This window comes from Hyperolius riggenbachi, chromosome 5 (assembly GCF_040937935.1).
Source record: "Hyperolius riggenbachi isolate aHypRig1 chromosome 5, aHypRig1.pri, whole genome shotgun sequence".
NCBI classification, from domain to species: domain Eukaryota; kingdom Metazoa; phylum Chordata; class Amphibia; order Anura; family Hyperoliidae; genus Hyperolius; species Hyperolius riggenbachi.
Window position 1 is genome coordinate 204846802 of NC_090650.1, and position 18323 is coordinate 204865124.

Here is an 18323-nt window from a genome sequence, read left to right on the forward strand (position 1 = left end):
TGTGCTCTGTGACCCAGAAAGCCCAAGTATGCCACGGTTACCAGCATGCTCAGATGCTTCCTAGGTGGAGACGTGCTCTGATATTGCCTGCCTGTTTGCATGCCCAGAAGTGGTCCCTGAAAGTCCTGATCTTGATGGATGTCCGGGTAATTCTGAATCCAGAATAATCATTGGTTCCATAGGAGTCCTTGGCTGTTCTCCATGTGAGCCTGGTGAGCTTTCTGGCCTCTTGGGATCTCTGCAGAGCTCCAAAGGGTTTTGGGAGATTCCGGGAGAGATTTTGCTTGATACCTTGGATAGGATAAACAGTGGCTTTTGTTTTGAAAGAGACACTTCGAACAGGTATTGTGGCAGGTTTGGTGTTTTCGGACGCTCCCTGGAAGGTGGTGGGTTTTGTCTGGAGGGTGTCGATGGCTTCTTCTCTGGCATTCACAGTCCTGATGGGTGTTACACTGAGACTTGTAGTACTGATGGGCATGTTTTTGTGGCTTCTGCTTCCGATGAGGTCGGTTTCGGTTGGACTGACTCTGGAATTGGGCCTTGTCAGGCTGTCCCGACCTTCATGAGTCTTCAGTTAAAGTTTTGTGGAAATACCAGTTGTGAGGAACGTCTGGAATCTGTCCCTAGAGGGGCGGATTGGGGGGGGGGGGGTACTGTAATGATCCCCTCAGCTGGTTGCACAGGCAGCCAGCTGTTTGACCATTCCTTATGTCTGAGAGATGCAGGTCTCTGGATAAGTGACCTGGCTTTGTCTTGCAAGTTCCAGACCTACTCTGCTGCTGAGGGATTTGCATACATTGGTTATGCAAATCATCTAGCTGCTGGCAGTAAAAAGGTTGCGATCACCCACAATGCTTTGCTGGTCATAACGGTTTGTTAAATCACTCCTGGAGTGTCAGCCTTGCCTGTTGGATTGTTATAGTTAGAGTAATTCTGGGGACTGCACTAGGCAGCTTCTCTAGTGCAGTTAGCCTGCTTATCTGTTTTGTCTGTATTGCCTCTCTGTTGTGATTGTCCTGTCGCCAACGGTGGTCGTCAGGAAATCGTTCTGTCTGTCTTGGAGTATAGCTGGTGCAGCGGTTGCTACCAGCTATCTCCTCTGTTTGTCTTGCTCGGATCGCGCTGGCCTCTGGCGGTAGCGGCTGTGGATCCTTCTGATCTGCTTCTTGGAGTATAGCTGGAGCAGCGGTTGCTACTAGCTATCTCATCACCCTGTTTCGATACTTGGATCGCACTCGCTCTGGCGGTAAGAGCAGTGGATCCTGCTAGCTCTGTTACTTTACCTGGATCGCACTCGCTCTGGCGGAAAGAGCAGTGGATCTTTCCTATCCTGTTTCCCGTTCATCTGTCTGTCTTGTCTGAGACGAATGCTTGCTGTAGCCTCGGTGAGGTAACCGTTAAGCAAGCACTCGCGTTCTCTGTTTCATGTTTGGGTGGCGGGGGTTAGTTAGGCGCAGTGGCGTCGCTACCATGGGGCGGCCAGGAGCGCTCCGCTCCGGGTGTCAGCTCCAGGGGGGGTGTCATCAAGGCCTCCCCAGAAGCCTTGATGACACAGGAGGGGAAGCAGCGCTGAAGGAGGGGTGGCAGCGTCGGCGGGGAGGGGGGAAATACCCCCCACATCTCCCTCACCTGGGTCCCCTCCTTCGGCGCTTCCCCTCCACGGGCGCCGGCAACGGGCACTGACAGGGCGGCTGATACCCGCCCTCAGTTTACCCGAGCAGGGCTACGGGAAGATGGCCGCCGACGCCCGCACTGGAGACAAAAATAGACGGCAAGATGGCCGCCGACGCCATCTTGCCGTCTATTTTTGTCTCCAGTGCGGGCTTCGGCGGCCATCTTCCCATAGCCCTGCACTGATGACGCAGCGGGAGACGGCGCGGCACATTCAAGAGGAGCTGCGGAGAGAGAGGCTGCCTGGGATTCGGAAGAGAGGTTTCATCTGCAGGTAAGTGAATGTTTTTTTTTTCTTTTACAGGTGCACCGGCCCGGCCACCCACCGCTGCTGCCCACCTACCCACCGCTGCTGCCCACCTACCCACCACCTACCCACCACTGCTGCCCACCTACTCACCACTGCTGCCCACCTACCCACCAGGCTGCCCACCTACCCACCAGGCTACCCACCACTGCTGCCCACTTACCCACCACTGCTGCCCACCTACCTACCACTGCTACCCAACTACGCACCACTGCTGCCCACCTACCCACCACTGTTGCCCACCTACCCACCAGGCTACCCAGCAGGCTGCCCACCTACCCACCACTGCTGCCCACCTACCCACCACTGCTACCCACCTACCCACCACTGCTGCCCACCTACGCACCACTGCTGCCCACCTACCCACCACTGCTGCCCACCTACCCACCAGGCTACCCACCAGGCTGCCCACCTACCCACCAGGCTACCCAGCAGGCTGCCCACCTACCCACCACTGCTGCCCACCTACCCACCACTGCTACCCAGCAGGCTGCCCACCTACCCACCAGGCTACCCAGCAGGCTGGCCACCTACCCACCACTGCTACCCCCCTATCCACCAGGCTACCCAGCAGGCTACCCACCTACCCACCACTGCTGCCCACCTACCCACCACCTACCCACCACTGCTGCCCACCTACCCACCACTGCTGCCTACCTACCCACCAGGCTACCCAGCAGGCTGCCCACCTACCCACCAGGCTACCCACCACTGCTGCCCACCTACCCACCACTGCTGCCCACCTACCCACCACTGCTACCCACCTACCCACCACTGCTACCCACCACTGCTGCCCACCTACGCACCACTGCTGCCCACCTACCCACCACTGCTGCCCTCCTACCCACCAGGCTACCCAGCAGGCTGCCCACCTACCCACCAGGCTACCCAGCAGGCTGCCCACCTACCCACCACTGCTGCCCACCTACCTACCACTGCTACCCAGCAGGCTGCCCACCTACCCACCAGGCTACCCAGCAGGCTGGCCACCTACCCACCACTGCTGCCCCCCTACCCACCAGGCTACACAGCAGGCTACCCACCTACCCACCATGCTGCCCACCTACCCACCACTGCTGCCCACCTACCCACCAGGCTGCCCACCTACCCACTAGGCTACCCAGCAGGCTGCCCACCTACCCACCACTGCTGCCCCCCTACCCACCACTGCTACCCAGCAGGCTGCCCACCTACCCACTAGGCAATCAGGCTGCTCACCCTTTACCACCTACCCACCAGGTTATCAGCTTGACAACACTCAAATCTGCTACCGACATTGTGTATTTTGTGGTCAGATTAACTACCGATATTGTGTATTTTGTGGTCAGTTTAACCACTTGAGGACCGCCCCCAGCCGATGGGCGGCGGCAAAGTCCGGGCCCAAACGACCGCAATACGCCCATCGGCGGGGGCGGCTGCGTGGGTGGCTATGCGGCGATCGCGTCATTCGTGACGCGATCAGCCGCCGGGGACTGGCTCCGCCCACCGCTCGTAGTAACCCGCCGGCCGTTCGGAAGCGCCGGCGGGTTACTAGCACCCGGATCGCCGCATGGAAATAGTATAATAGGCTTTGTAATGTATACAAAGCCTATTATACTGGCTGCCTCCTGCCCTGGTGGTCCCAGTGTCCGAGGGACCACCAGGGCAGGCTGCAGCCACCCTAGTCTGCACCCAAGCACACTGATTTCCCCTCCCCTGCCCCCTGATCGCCCACAGCACCCCTCAGACCCCCCCCCTGCCCACCCCCCAGACCACTGTTTGCACCCAGTCACCCCCCTAATCACCCATCAATCACTCCCTGTCACTATCTGTCAATGCTATTTTTTTTTTATCCCCCCCCTGCCCACTGCCCCCTCCTGATCACCCCCCCACCCCTCAGATTCTCCCCAGACCCCCCCCCCCAGACCCCTCCCCCCGTGTACTGTATGCATCTATCCCCCCTGATCACCTGTCAATCACCTGTCAATCACCCGTCAATCACCCGTCAATCACCAGTCAATCACCCCCTGTCTCTGCTACCCATCAATCAGCCCCTAACCTGCCCCTTGCGGGCAATCTGATCACCCACCCACACCAATAGATCGCCCGCAGATCCGACATCAGATCACCTCCCAAATCCATTGTTTACATCTATTCTCTCCTCTAAACACCCACTAATTACCCATCAATCACCTATCAATCACCCCCTATCACCACCTGTCACTGTTACCCATCAGATTAGACCCTAATCTACCCCTTGCGGGCACCCAATCACCCGCCCACACGCTCAGATTGCCCTCAGACCCCCCTTTATCAATTCGCCAGTGCAATATTTACATCTGTTATTCCCTGTAATAACCCACTGATCTCCTGTCAATCACCTATCAATCACCCCCTGTCACTGCCACCCATCAATCACCCCCTGTCACTGCCACCCATCAATCAGCCCCTAACCTGCCCCTTGCGGGCAATCTGATCACCCACCCACACCAATAGATCGCCCGCAGATCCGACATCAGATCACCTCCCAAATCCATTGTTTACATCTATTCTCTCCTCTAAACACCCACTAATTACCCATCAATCACCTACCAATCACCACCTGTCACTGTTACCCATCAGATTAGACCCTAATCTACCCCTTGCGGGCACCCAATCACCCGCCCACACGCTCAGATTGCCCTCAGACCCCCCTTTATCAATTCGCCAGTGCAATATTTACATCTGTTATTCCCTGTAATAACCCACTGATCTCCTGTCAATCACCTATCAATCACCCCCTGTCACTGCCACCCATCAATCACCCCCTGTCACTGCCACCCATCAATCAGCCCCTAACCTGCCCCTTGCGGGCAATCTGATCACCCACCCACACCAATAGATCGCCCGCAGATCCGACATCAGATCACCTCCCAAATCCATTGTTTACATCTATTCTCTCCTCTAAACACCCACTAATTACCCATCAATCACCTATCAATTACCCCCTATCACCACCTGTCACTGTTACCCATCAGATTAGACCCTAATCTACCCCTTGCGGGCACCCAATCACCCGCCCACACGCTCAGATTGCCCTCAGACCCCCCTTTATCAATTCGCCAGTGCAATATTTACATCTGTTATTCCCTGTAATAACCCACTGATCACCTGTCAATCACCTATCAATCACCCCCTGTCACTGCCACCCATCAATCACCCCCTGTCACTGCCACCCATCAATCAGCCCCTAACCTGCCCCTTGCGGGCAATCTGATCACCCACCCACACCAATAGATCGCCCGCAGATCCGACATCAGATCACCTCCCAAGTGCAGTGTTTACATCTCTTCTCTCCTCTAAACACCCACTAATTACCCATCAATCACCCCCTATCACCACCTGTCACGGTTACCCATCAGATTAGACCCTAATCTGCCCCTTGCGGGCACCCAATCACCCGCCCACACCTCAGAACGTCCTCAGACCCCAGCCCTGATCACCTCGCTAGTGCATTGCTTGCATCTATTTCCCCCCTCCAATCACACCTTGAGACACCCATCAATCACCTCCTGTCACCCCCTAGCACACCTACCCATCAGATCAGGCCCTAATTTGCCCCGTGTGGGCTCCTGATCACTCGGCCAAACCCTCAGGTCCCCCTCAGACCCCCTTCCGATCACCTCCCCAGTGCATTGATTGCATCTATTTTCCCCTCTAACCGCCCCCTGAGACACCCATCAATCACCTCCTGTCACCCCCTAGCACTCCTATCCATCAGATCAGGCCCAAAACATCCTGTCATCTAAGAGGCCACCCTGCTTATGACCGGTTCCACAAAATTTGCCCCCTCATAGACCACCTGTCATCAAAATTTGCAGATGCTTATACCCCTGATCAGTCATTTTGAGAAATTTGGTTTCCAGACTACTCACAGTTTTGGGCCCGTAAAATGCCAGGGCAGTATAGGAACCCCACAAGTGACCCCATTTTAGAAAGAAGACACCCCAAGGTATTCTGTTAGGTGTATGATGAGTTCATAGAAGATTTTATTTTTTGTCACAAGTTAGCGGAAATTGATATGTATTGTTTTTTTTTTCACAAAGTGTCATTTTCCGCTAACTTGTGACAAAAAAAAAATCTTCTATGAACTCACCATACTCCTAACAGAATACCTTGGGGTGTCTTCTTTCTAAAATGGGGTCACTTGTGGGGTTCCTATACTGCCCTGGCATTTAAGGGGCCCTAAACCGTGAGCAGTAGTCTAGAATCCAAAGGCCTCAAAATGACCTGTGAATAGGACGTTAGGCCCCTTAGCGCACCTAGGTTGCAAAAAAGTGTCACACATGTGGTATCGCCGTACTCAGAAGAAGTAGTATATTGTGTTTTGGGGTGTATTTTTACACATACCCATGCTGGGTGGGAGAAATCTCTCTGTAAAAGGACAATTGTGTGTAAAAAAAAATCAAACAATTGTCATTTACAGAGATATTTCTCCCACCCAGCATGGGTATGTGTAAAAATACACCCCAAAACACATTATACTACTTCTCCTGAGTACGGCGGTACCACATGTGTGGCACTTTTTTGCACCCTAAGTGCGCTAAGAGGCCCAAAGTCCAATGAGTACCTTTAGGATTTCACAGGTCATTTTGCGACATTTGGTTTCAAGACTACTCCTCACGGTTTAGGGCCCCTAAAATGCCAGGGCAGTATAGGAACCCCACAAATGACCCCATTTTAGAAAGAAGACACCCCAAGGTATTCCGTTAGGAGTATGGTGAGTTCATAGAAGATTTTATTTTTTGTCATAAGTTAGCGGAAAATGACACTTTGTGAAAAAAAACAATTAAAATCAATTTCCGCTAACTTGTGACAAAAAAAAAAATCTTCTATGAACTCACCATCCTCCTAACGGAATACCTTGGGGTGTCTTCTTTCTAAAATGGGGTAATTTGTGGGGTTCCTATACTGTCCTGGCATTTTAGGGGCCCTAAACCGCGAGGAGTAGTCTTGAAACGAAATTTCTCAAAATGACCTGTGAAATCCTAAAGGTACTCATTGAACTTTGGGCCCCTTAGCGCAGTTAGGGTGCAAAAAAGTGCCACACATGTGGTATCGCCGTACTCAGGAGAAGTAGTATAATGTGTTTTGGGGTGTATTTTTCCACATACCCATGCTGAGTGGCAGAAATATCTCTATAAATAGACAATTGTGTGTAAAAAAAATAAAACAATTGTCATTTATGGAGATATTTCTCCCACCCAGCATGGGTATGTGTAAAAATACACCCCAAAACACATTATACTACTTCTCCTGAGTACGGCAATACCACATGTGTGGCACTTTTTTGCAGCCTAACTGCGCTAAGGGGCCAAAAGTCCAATGAGCATCTTTAGGCTTTACAGGGGTGCTTACAATTAGGCACCCCCCAAAATGCCAGGACAGTGAACACACCCCACAAATGACCCCATTTTGGAAAGTAGACACTTCAAGGTATTCAGAGAGGAGCATAGTGAGTCCGTGGCAGATTTCATTTTTTTTTTGTTGCAAGTTAGAAGAAATGGAAACTTTTTTTTTTCTTTTTTTTGTCAGAAAGTGTCATTTTCCGCTAACTTGTGACAAAAAATAAAATCTTCTATGAACTCACCATGCCTCTCACTGAATACTTTGGGATGTCTTCTTTCCAAAATGGGGTCATTTGGGGGGTATTTGTACTATCCTGGAATTTTAGCCCCTCATGAAACCTGACAGGTGCGCAGAAAAGTCAGAGATGCTTGAAAATGGGAAAATTCACTTTTGGCACCATAGTTTGTAAACGCTATAACTTTTACCCAAACCAATAAATATACACTGAATGGGTTTTTTTTTTTATCAAAAACATGTTTGTCCACATTTTTCGCGCTGCATGTATACAGAAATTTTACTTTATTTGAAAAATGTCAGCACAGAAAGTTAAAAAAATCATTTTTTTGCCAAAATTCATGTCTTTTTTGATGAATATAATAAAAAGTAAAAATCGCAGGAGCAATCAAATAGCATCAAAAGAAAGCTGTATTAGTGACAAGAAAAGGAGGTAAAATTCATTTAGGTGGTAGGTTGTATGACCGAGCATTAAACCGTGAAAGCTGCAGTGGTCTGAATGGAGAAAAAGGCTCTGGTCCTTAAGGGGCGAAAAGACTGTGGTCCTGAAGTGGTTAACTACCGTCATTGTGTATTTTGTGGTCAGTTTAACTACCGATATTGTGCATTTTGTGGTGAAATCTGGTGCTGACATTGTGTATGTTCTGGTCAAATGTGCCGCAAGATTGTATGATTTTTTTCTGGTCAAATCTGCCGACATGATTGAATGTATTTTCTTGTGAAATCTGCTCACATAACGTGTAATGTCTGGTGAAATTTTCTTGCATTAAGTGTATTTTATGTTGAAAGCTTCTGACATTGTGTGTATTTTCTGGAGAAAAGCTGCGCAATGATGTGAATTTTCTGGAGAAAGGTTGACTAAAACTTGGGTGCACTTTTAAATTAGCTCCGCCCCATCCGGTCATAGCCACGCCCATTTTGTGCTTATTCGGTCTTGTGTCGCTGTTAGCTATCGCCATCTCTTGCGATTGCCTTCTCACTTGATCTTCATGTTTGTGTGTTCATCGTCGAAGGGTGGCAACTAGATTGGTGGACACACATACCCTCTGTCGCTTTGATCTCTCTCTTTCAGGGCTATCTTGCCCTGCGTTTCTTCCCTTCATACAATTCCTGTCTGGCGTCTGTGGCAGGGCAGAGGAGCTGTTCCTCTGCACTCCACAGCTCCATCTGCCGACAGGAATTTCCCTCTACACCTTTTGCTGGGTTCTCTCAAATTATACGCTTGTGGAGGATATCCGCAGTGTCAGCGTACATCCTGTGCGCTGACCACGGAGAGAATTCCACTATCGTTACAGCAAGTTAGCAGAAATGGAAACTTTTTTTTTTTGTTGTCACAAAGGGCCTGATTCACAAAGCGGTGCTAACAGTTAGCACGCTGGTGAAAAGCCCTTTATCACGCCTAAACTCAGTTTAGGCATATAAGTTTAGGTGTGATAAGTTTAGGTGTGATAAGTTTAGGCATGATAAGTTTACGTGTGATAAGTTTAGGCGTGATAACTTTAAGCACCAACTGGGTTAGCACCGCAGTGCACAGCTGATCAAAAGTTTTGCGCTGGCAAAGTCTGGTGCACTTCGCATAGAGTTTAATGGCGCTGCTTTGCGTGCGGGACTTTGCGCGTGATCTAAACTTATCTAAACTTATCATGCCTAAACTTATCATGCCTAAACTTATCATGCCTAAACTTATCATGCCTAAACTGGCTTTTCACCAGCGTGGTGCAATGGTTATCACGTCTAAAGTCTCTAACTGGGTTAGCACCGCTTTGTGAATCGAACCCAAAGTGTCATTTTCCGCTAACTTGTAACAAAAAATAAAATCTTCGATGAACTCACCATGCCTCTCAGTGAATACTTTGGGATTTCTTCTTTCCAAAATGGGGTCATTTGGGGGGTATTTATACTATCCTGGAATTTTAGCACCTCATGAAACATTACAGGTGCTCAGAAAAGTCAGAGATGCTTCAAAATGGGAAAATTCACTTTTGGCACCATCGTTTGTAAACGCTATAACTTTTACCCAAACCAATAAATATACACTGAATAGGTTTTTTTTATTTATTTAAAAATGTATACAGAAATTTTACTTTATTTGAAAAATGTCAGCACAGAAAGTAAAAAAAAGCATTTTTTTTTACAAAATTCATGTCTTTTTTGATGAATATAATAAAAACTAAAATTCGCAGCAGCAATCAAATAGCACCAAAAGAAAGCTGTATTAGTGACAAGAAAAGGAGGTAAAATTCATTTAGATAGTACATTGTATGACCGAGCAATAAACCGTGAAAGCTGCAGTGGTCTGAATAGAGAAAAAGGATCTGGTCCTTAAGGGGCGAAAAGACTGTGGTCCTCAAGTGGTTAAGTAACGCTGTCTCCTTGTTCCCTCCCCGCCAGTTCAATGGAACAGAATCAATCACTGTCACCTTAAGTTGTGATACAGAATGCCTCATAGTAGTGAAGTGTTCTGAAACCAACTGGCCCTTTAGCTTATTGCGAATCGCTGATTCATAGACTATGAATGCAATTTGCAGGAACGGATCTTTGGCAGGAACAGATCTTTTGCAGATACTGATATTTTGTGTCTGTACAGCATCTGTGTGTGCAGCATCTTGCAAAGATTTTTTTCTGATGGGGAGTTCAGCTCCATAGAAAAGACTGTGAAGGTATGGCTCTCATACTCCATGAAGGGTGGTAAGATTGGTCTGTGATCTTTCATTTTCCAAAGACTATAGTTTGATGTGTGTATGAGCCTTAAAGAAAACCTGCACTGAAAATTAATAGTCAAAATAAACATACACAAGTCATACTTACCTTCCATGTAGTCTACTCCTCAGTGTCTTTCTCCTGTCCCGCGTCCTTTTTGTTCACTGTGATCAAGGGAACTTTCCGTCCTCCATTTTGAAAATGGCCATTACCCATAACAGCTTTCTGGTCAGCACACAGTTAAACTGTAACATCGCCCACTTGAGCCATAGGGAAACATGGACATTACCTGGTACATCAGTTTTCCTCTCAGCTATAACTGACAGCAACTGATATTTTATTGACAGCAACTGATATATTTCAGATCTGACAAAATATTGTCAGAACTGGAAGGGATTATTGTTTGAAGAAAATGGTGAGCTTCTGAAAGGAACTGATGGCAAGGTAACTATGTAATGTTCATTTGAAGTTACCTCATGTGTTTATTTTAAATATTTTTACTCAGTACAGGTTCTCCTTAAGTGCCTTTAATGCATTCCTTTAAAGTTGGCCACTAACGATACAATTTGCTGAACGATCATTTACAAACAATTAGTGATATGAACAATTGGAAATGATCGTTTGGAACCACTAACGGATAAAAATCTCCGATCCAATCTGATCAGATTGACAGGACCAATCCGAAAATCGGGTCGATTTCATTGATTTGATCAGATTGGTTAGGAGATTTTTGTTAGTTAGTGGCCCCATGCGATCATAGGAATAATCGTTTGTAAACGATCGTTCAGCAAATTGTTAGTGGCCACCTTTACACTTAATCGTGTTCAAACCATTTACAATTATCCACTGTATATTGACCTTTTTAGATCTAGAATTTTTGCTCCCCTATCCTAAGGTATATACTCGCTACAAATATCATCATGGATTTGTTGAAAGTTTGCCTCTACCTCGTCACCTCTACAATGGAGGGGGAAGAGATAGGCAGCACACTGGAGTAGTGGTTAGCACTCTTGCCTTGTAACGCTGGGTCCCTGGTTCGAATCCCAGCCAGGTCAACATCTGCAAGGAGTTTGTATGTACTCCCCGTGTCTGCGTGGGTTTCCTCCGGGCACTCTGTTTTCCTCCCACATTCCAAAAATATACATATAAGTTAATTGGCTTCCCCCTAAAATTTGCCCTAGACTACGATACATACATTACACTACACGATACACACATAGACATAAGACTATGGAAGGGATTCGATTGTAAACCCCTCTGAGGGACAGTTAAGTGACAAGACAATATATACTCTGTACAGCGCTAAGTAATATGTTGGCGATATATAAATACTTAATAATAATAGTATAATTGTAAAAGTGACAGTGCAGTGAGGGGGCAGTAAGCGCGTACACATCCTGTATATCTCACTTACCACATAAGCGCAGAGCCCTGATGAGTTACAGGAAATGACAAAACCAATAGGCGGGATGTGCAGATGTGGAACACGGAAGTAGGTAGCGTGGCACACATTGTCTGGAACCCAGCGGGAAGGCACAGCTGAGAGCCAGCCAGGCAGCCCATGATCGGGGTTGAGCCTGTAAAAACTCAACACTTGTTTTAAATCATTAACATGTGAGTGTTCAATCATAACTTTTATTAAATTAGATTTGCAGTTTTACACTATGGAGGCTATTGGTTTGTATTTGAGGTGAATTGCATATGAAGACTGTACTGAGTATTGAAAAGAAGTGGAAGGAGACTAAAGCCTCATCTACACGCGTAGATGAGGCGGCAATGTTCCTTATCAATCGAGGCGCTGATGCGGCTCGATTGATAAGTTCCGACAGGTCCGATCTGTGAGCCGCCGATTCCCTGCTCGTTTCCCACGAGGGGACAATGGCAGGGAATCGAGCGGAAGATAAGCGGCGCCGGCAGGGACAGGCGGGAAATCGAATCCGGTGCCCGCGCAGCGAGCGGGGACGCGGCGGGGATGCGGAAGAGGTGATCCGGCGGCTAATCGAGCCGCCGGATCGCCTCCACATCTCCCCGTGTAGACGGGGCTTAACAGGCAGGGGGAGGCCTCAAAGTTGCCCCAGATGCGCTGTGGACCCAATCTTACAGAGTCAATATCCAAGGGTGAGTGCTCCATCTTGGTGGTGTCTTTATTTGTTTCCATATATCTTCTGGGATACATCTGGGACCTGATTTTAATATCCATTTGTATAGGACTAATCTGCATGTGTGCTCTTTGAGTAGTTTTATAAATAATTTGTAAATTATTTAGTCAGTGTTTGCCCATTGTAAAATCTCTCCTCTCCCTGATTTACACCCCAAAATGTATCACTGGTGGTGACATCTTTAGTTCTGGCAGGTGACCTGTACGGAATGTTTGTTACTGAGTGTACTATGCACAGAAGGAGGGAGCTTGCTTGTCAGTTGGAAAAAGTCGTTATTTCCCACAATGCAACACAGACAGCAAACTCAGGATCATAGTCATAAACATAACACTGTGGGAGGGTTTTCACCACAATATCAGCCATACAAACCCCCTGCTGATCTATTTGAGAAAATGTAAAGATTTCTTGTGGGAAAGGGAGTCTTGGCTACTGATTGGAATGAAGTTCAATCCTTGGTTAAAGTTCTTCTTTAATTTCCAAAGATTGTTCCCCCACACACATACACACAATCAGTCACACACTTAGTTCATTTTCTACATCAGAAATGGGGTACACAGAGCTCAGCAGGGGGGGGGCACCAAATAGACTGAATGGAATAAACTTGGCTTCCCTTACTGTACACTGCCAGTCGTATGTTACAGACAAACACAAGAATGTACTGCTTCCTTTTAGTCTTCTGGTTGCTGCAATCTGCACTGGATGAAAACTAATTTTGGGAGCAGCAGGGAAGCTCTAATTACAGTAATTACAGTGTGTGTGCTTGTGTGTGTGTGTGTGTGTGGGGGGGGGGGGGGGGCTGTACAGGGAGGGGTCACTGATTATAGGGATATAGGTTCTAATTCTAGAGTGGGAATGGCAAACCACAGATTTTCTGGAGGTTTTGTTGGTCTGCAGAGCAGTTCTGGGTGCACTGGATACTAGGCAGGATAAAGGAGACCTGTTACCAGAGGCGGGACAAGGTCCTCCAGCACCCAAGGCTGAGACACCAAAGTGCACCCCTCCATCCCTCCCCCCTCAGCTGTCACACACTGATTGCTATTAGACTAAGAGGTGCCACAGGGCCCACAACCTCTCCAACACCTTAATATCTAGTTATCTGGCTTGCAGTCACTGCTATGTATCCCCTTTTCTTATCTATTTCTGCTTCAAACACAATTAGGAATGACAGCTGAATGAATTGTGCGCCCCCTCCTACACTGCGCCCTGAGGCTGGAGCCTCTCCAGCCTATGCCTCGGCCCGGCCCTGCCTGTTACAGTAAATTAAGCAGCACTACTGAGGGCATGGTGAACAATCACAACTTTGAAAAATGACATTTTTGAATGGATCCTATAGATAACATAGAATCTGTGGACATGCAAAAAGGGCATTGGAAAAAAAAAGGGCGTAAACGATAAGCTGTAATAGCATTTATAAAAATATTGTGTAGTATTTCGTTTACAAATAATGTTTTACAAATTACAAAACATTTAATAATGTGTATGAAATTGTAAATTGTGAAAACGATAATCTTCCCTGTTTTAAAATTGAAACTTATAATTATGTTTGTTAAAAAAAACCATTATATATGTTTAATCTTTATAATTGTATATTATTGTCAATAACCTTCATTTATCGTTTCTTCATATAATAAAATCTGAAAATATTGTTTATAATGATGACAAAAAAATATAAATGTGTTTGTAATAACTGTTGTAAAATATTAGTAAATATTACTAACATTTTACTACAACTAAACCTAACCCTACTCTCACACAGAACCCTCCCTGTACCTATCCCTAACCATTAGACCCCCCTGGTGGTGCTTAACCCTAAGATCCCCCTGGTGGTGCCTAACCCTAAATGTCCCTGGTGGTGCCTAACCTTAAGACCCCCTGGTGGTGCCTAACCCTAAATCTACCCTAGTGGTGCCTAACCCTAAGACCCCCCTGGTGGTGCCTAACCCTAAGGCCCCCCTGGTGGTGCCTAACCCTAAATCTCCCCTGGTGGTGCCTAACCCTAAGACCCCCCCTGGTGGTGTCTATCCCTAAATCTCCCCTGGTGGTGCCTAACCCTAATGCTGAATACACGTGGTTCGTTCCCGCATCGAATGCGCCGCTCGATTCCCGACGAATCGATTATTCCCGAACATTTCCGAGCGCATTTCGATGATTTTTAGGTCGATTGCCATGGAAAGTATGGCAAATCGACCTAACGATCCATCGAACTGCGAATCGGACATCTCGGAAATAAACGAATCGACGGGAATCGAGCGGCGCATCGACAGGAATCGAGTGCGGGAACGAACCGTGTGTATCCAGCATAAGACCCCCCCCTGGTGATGCCTAACCCTAAAGGCCCATACACACGGGCTACAACTGTCGCCACAAACACGCGGCAGGCGCATGTTGCGGCAACAGGTCCTCCATGTGTATGAGGTGCGCGCCACGAACTGTCGCTACTCAGAGCTGTCGCCAGGTGATTGACCCTGCCAATCGCTGGCAACAGCTGTCGCAGCAACCGTCGCTAGTACTGCTTGTGTATGTGCAGACTAGCGACAGCTACCCACAGCCAGAAGGGAGCTTCCGGCGGGAGGACTAAACTTTCGGCAACAGCTTCCGCCGCGTCTCTGCCTGTTGAGCAGAGACGTGTAGACAGCTGTTGCTCAGGCGGAGCTGTCGCCGAGCTGTTGCGCACACGTCTCCTGTGTGCTAGCAACAGCAACAATGGTGCCCCATGTGTATCAGACCCCCCTGGTGGTGCCTTACCCTAAAACCCCCCTTGTGATCGCTTTATTGTGTGGAGAATAATGTTTTACAAATAGTGACTGTAAAAAATATATTACAATTTACGTTACGTACTGATCGCTTTATTTTGTGAATAATAATGTTTTACAAACAAAAAGGGCCCGTTTCCACTACTGCGGCGCGATTTCGACGGGAAACTCGCGGCAACAAATCCGCATGCGGTTGCGGTTTTGTTGCTGTTTCTATGCAGATTTTCACGTGGAATCACTTGCAGTTTGTACAACGCAATTTTAACCATGTCAAATTTCCTGCTTCCGTAAAAAAATAAGTCTTTAGGGCTCATTCACACTATGGGCTTGATTCACAAAGCGGTGCAAACTGTTTAGCACGGGTGTGTTAAACAGTTAGCAGGTGAAGTGCCGTTCGCGGACTTTGCACGCGCAAAAGTCCACGAACGGCACTTCACGTGTTAACTGTTTAGCACACCCATGCTAAACAGTTTGCACCGCTTTGTGAATCAAGCCCTATGAGTTTTAGTGAGTTTTGACGCACTGCATAGTGTGCGTTTAACTTGGTAACATGAAAGTCCATAGACTTTCATTTAATCATTCACACTACAGTGAGTTGCTGTGCAGTGCTTTTCAACTCGACAGGAGTTCAAACTTATAGAAATGCATGGAAATGCACAACAACTCACAAACCAATTCATGAGTGTTTTTATTCATGCATTTTAATGCATTTCAACTCACTGACTAGTGTGAATGAGCCCTTAGTGTGGATCTAGCAACTGGTGCGGCCGAAATTCCACCAATTTTATATCCTGAGTCTCCCCAGATGTCTGCATTATACGTTGCTGCCCACATCGCCGTGCCAAGAACTTCCTGGTGTGGGTGTATCTATTGTCCGTGCCCAATTGCGGAAGGTTGTGCCTTATGTCATGGTGCTATGTACGCATACACACGTCAATACTTACGCTCAACAAATAGTACACATATTCCAGGAACCAGTTTAGTCTCTGAGGCTAAAAAAGATGTATATGTTACGGCCAGAACCCGAAGTTTGGCCACTTCTAGTTCTGGCCGGCCACTTCGGGTTCTGGCCGGCCAATGTGCGAAGTGGCCGCTGCGCTGCGGCCAATGTGAGAAATGGATTGATTCCTGTGACATTAAGGTATCTTCTGGCCGCAGCGCAGCGGCCAAACGTATAACAACTTAGTTAATTTAATGCAATTACAGTAAGTCGGCGGCAATGTAACAATTCAAGCCGCCGGCTTTTGGTCTGCCTCTCTCTCCTCCCCCCCACCCCGCGTTTCTCTCCTTCTTCTCTTATGGGCAGCCGGCGGGGACATGCGTGTCCACGAGAGTCAATCGTCGCACCAGGAAAGCAGAGCGAGGAGGCTGCAGACATTGCTTCTGCCAGCACCCGCTCTGCAAGAACGGCAGGTAAGCCTGCCGCGACGAACGACTCTGGAGGGGACACGCGTGTCCCCGCCCGGCTGCCCATAGGAGAGCGAGAGAGGCGGGGGGAGGAGAGAGAGGCGGGGGGAGGAGAGAGGCAGAGAAAAAGCCGGCGACTTGAATTGTTACATTGCCGCCGGCTTAATTGCATTAAATTAACTAAGTTGTTATACGTTTGGCCGTTGCGCTGCGGCCAGAAGATACCTTAATGTCACAGGAATCAATCCATTTCTCACATTGGCCGCAGCGCAGCGGCCACTTCGCACATTGGCCGGCCAGAACTAGAAGTGGCCAAACTTCGGGTTCTGGCCGTAACATATATATAAAATATATTAATATTTCAAGTGGACACAATGTTACCCTCTCAAGAATATAACCCATTGTGGCCATCTTGTGGTGGAAATAGAGAAGACTTTTAGACATTTGGGGTAGCAATATCAAGGAAAAATGCCCACATTGCCACAATAAATATAATAAGAAAATTTGGAAAGAGTTTCAAAAATACTCTCAATTACATATTATCATATACAGAATGATATTGCCATACTTCCCCTTCATATATAATATACATATCAACCCCTCCCTAAATCCCTTCAAAACAGCATTTCTTTAAGGTGTACTGGTACATTTTCCTGCTATTTCTAGTGGTCTTACTACTCAAATAATCTTGTTGTTCTTAATACTGACACATGTAAAAGAAAGGATACTGTGCACCTGTCTCCTTGTTCGAACTGCCGTTTTATTTTCTTCACACAGCCTGTGGTAAACAGTTATGACATACATGCGTAAATAACGTCAAACCTGAACTGCTGAAGGTGCTGCGGTGGTTGAGGGAGGGTGACCAGGGACAGATAGGACGACACAACAGCCATTTCACGCCACTCGGGCACTTGTTCACGTGCGTGCCGGACTACGTCTGTCTACTATAGTGTACCAGAGTTCTTAATACTGAGTCCAAGAAGTTTACTCTTTTCTTTTCCTACCTAACTCTTCTTAACTTAAAGAGATTCTGTATTGTTAAAATCGCACAAAAGTAAACATACCAGTGCGTTAGGGGACATCTCCTACTCCCCTCTGTCACAATTTTGCCGCTCCTCGCCGCATTAAAAGTGGTTAAAAACAGTTTTAAAAAGTTTGTTTATAAACAAACAAAATGGCCACCAAAACAGGAAGTAGGTTGATGTACAGTATGTCCACACATAGAAAATACATCCATACACAAGCAGGCTGTATACAGCCTTCCTTTTTAATCTCAAGAGATCATTTGTGTGTTTCTTTCCCCCTGCAGCTATCTTCCACTGAAGTGTCAGGCTGTTTCTTCCTGCAGAGTGCAGACAGCTCTGCCTGTATGTAATTCCTCAATATGTGAAAGCCCAGCCAGCTCAGAGGAGGATTTATCCTGCTTGTAAAAGAGAAGAGAGAAGCTGTCCTAATCTAAATAATACACAGGCAGTGTGCAGAGAGGGGCCTGGAGGGGGGGAGATGCATCACAGAACCACAACACTGAAGAACTTGGCAGCCTTCCAGACACAGGCTGACAAGTCTGACAAGAGAGAGATAAGTTGATTTATTACAGTGATGGTGATAGTAGAACGTGCTGCAGTAAGCCAGAACACATTAAAATAGCTTTTGGAACTTGTAGGATGAAAAAAACAGGATGCAATTTTTGTTACGGAGTCTCTTTAAGTCTTAACTATTGTTCTA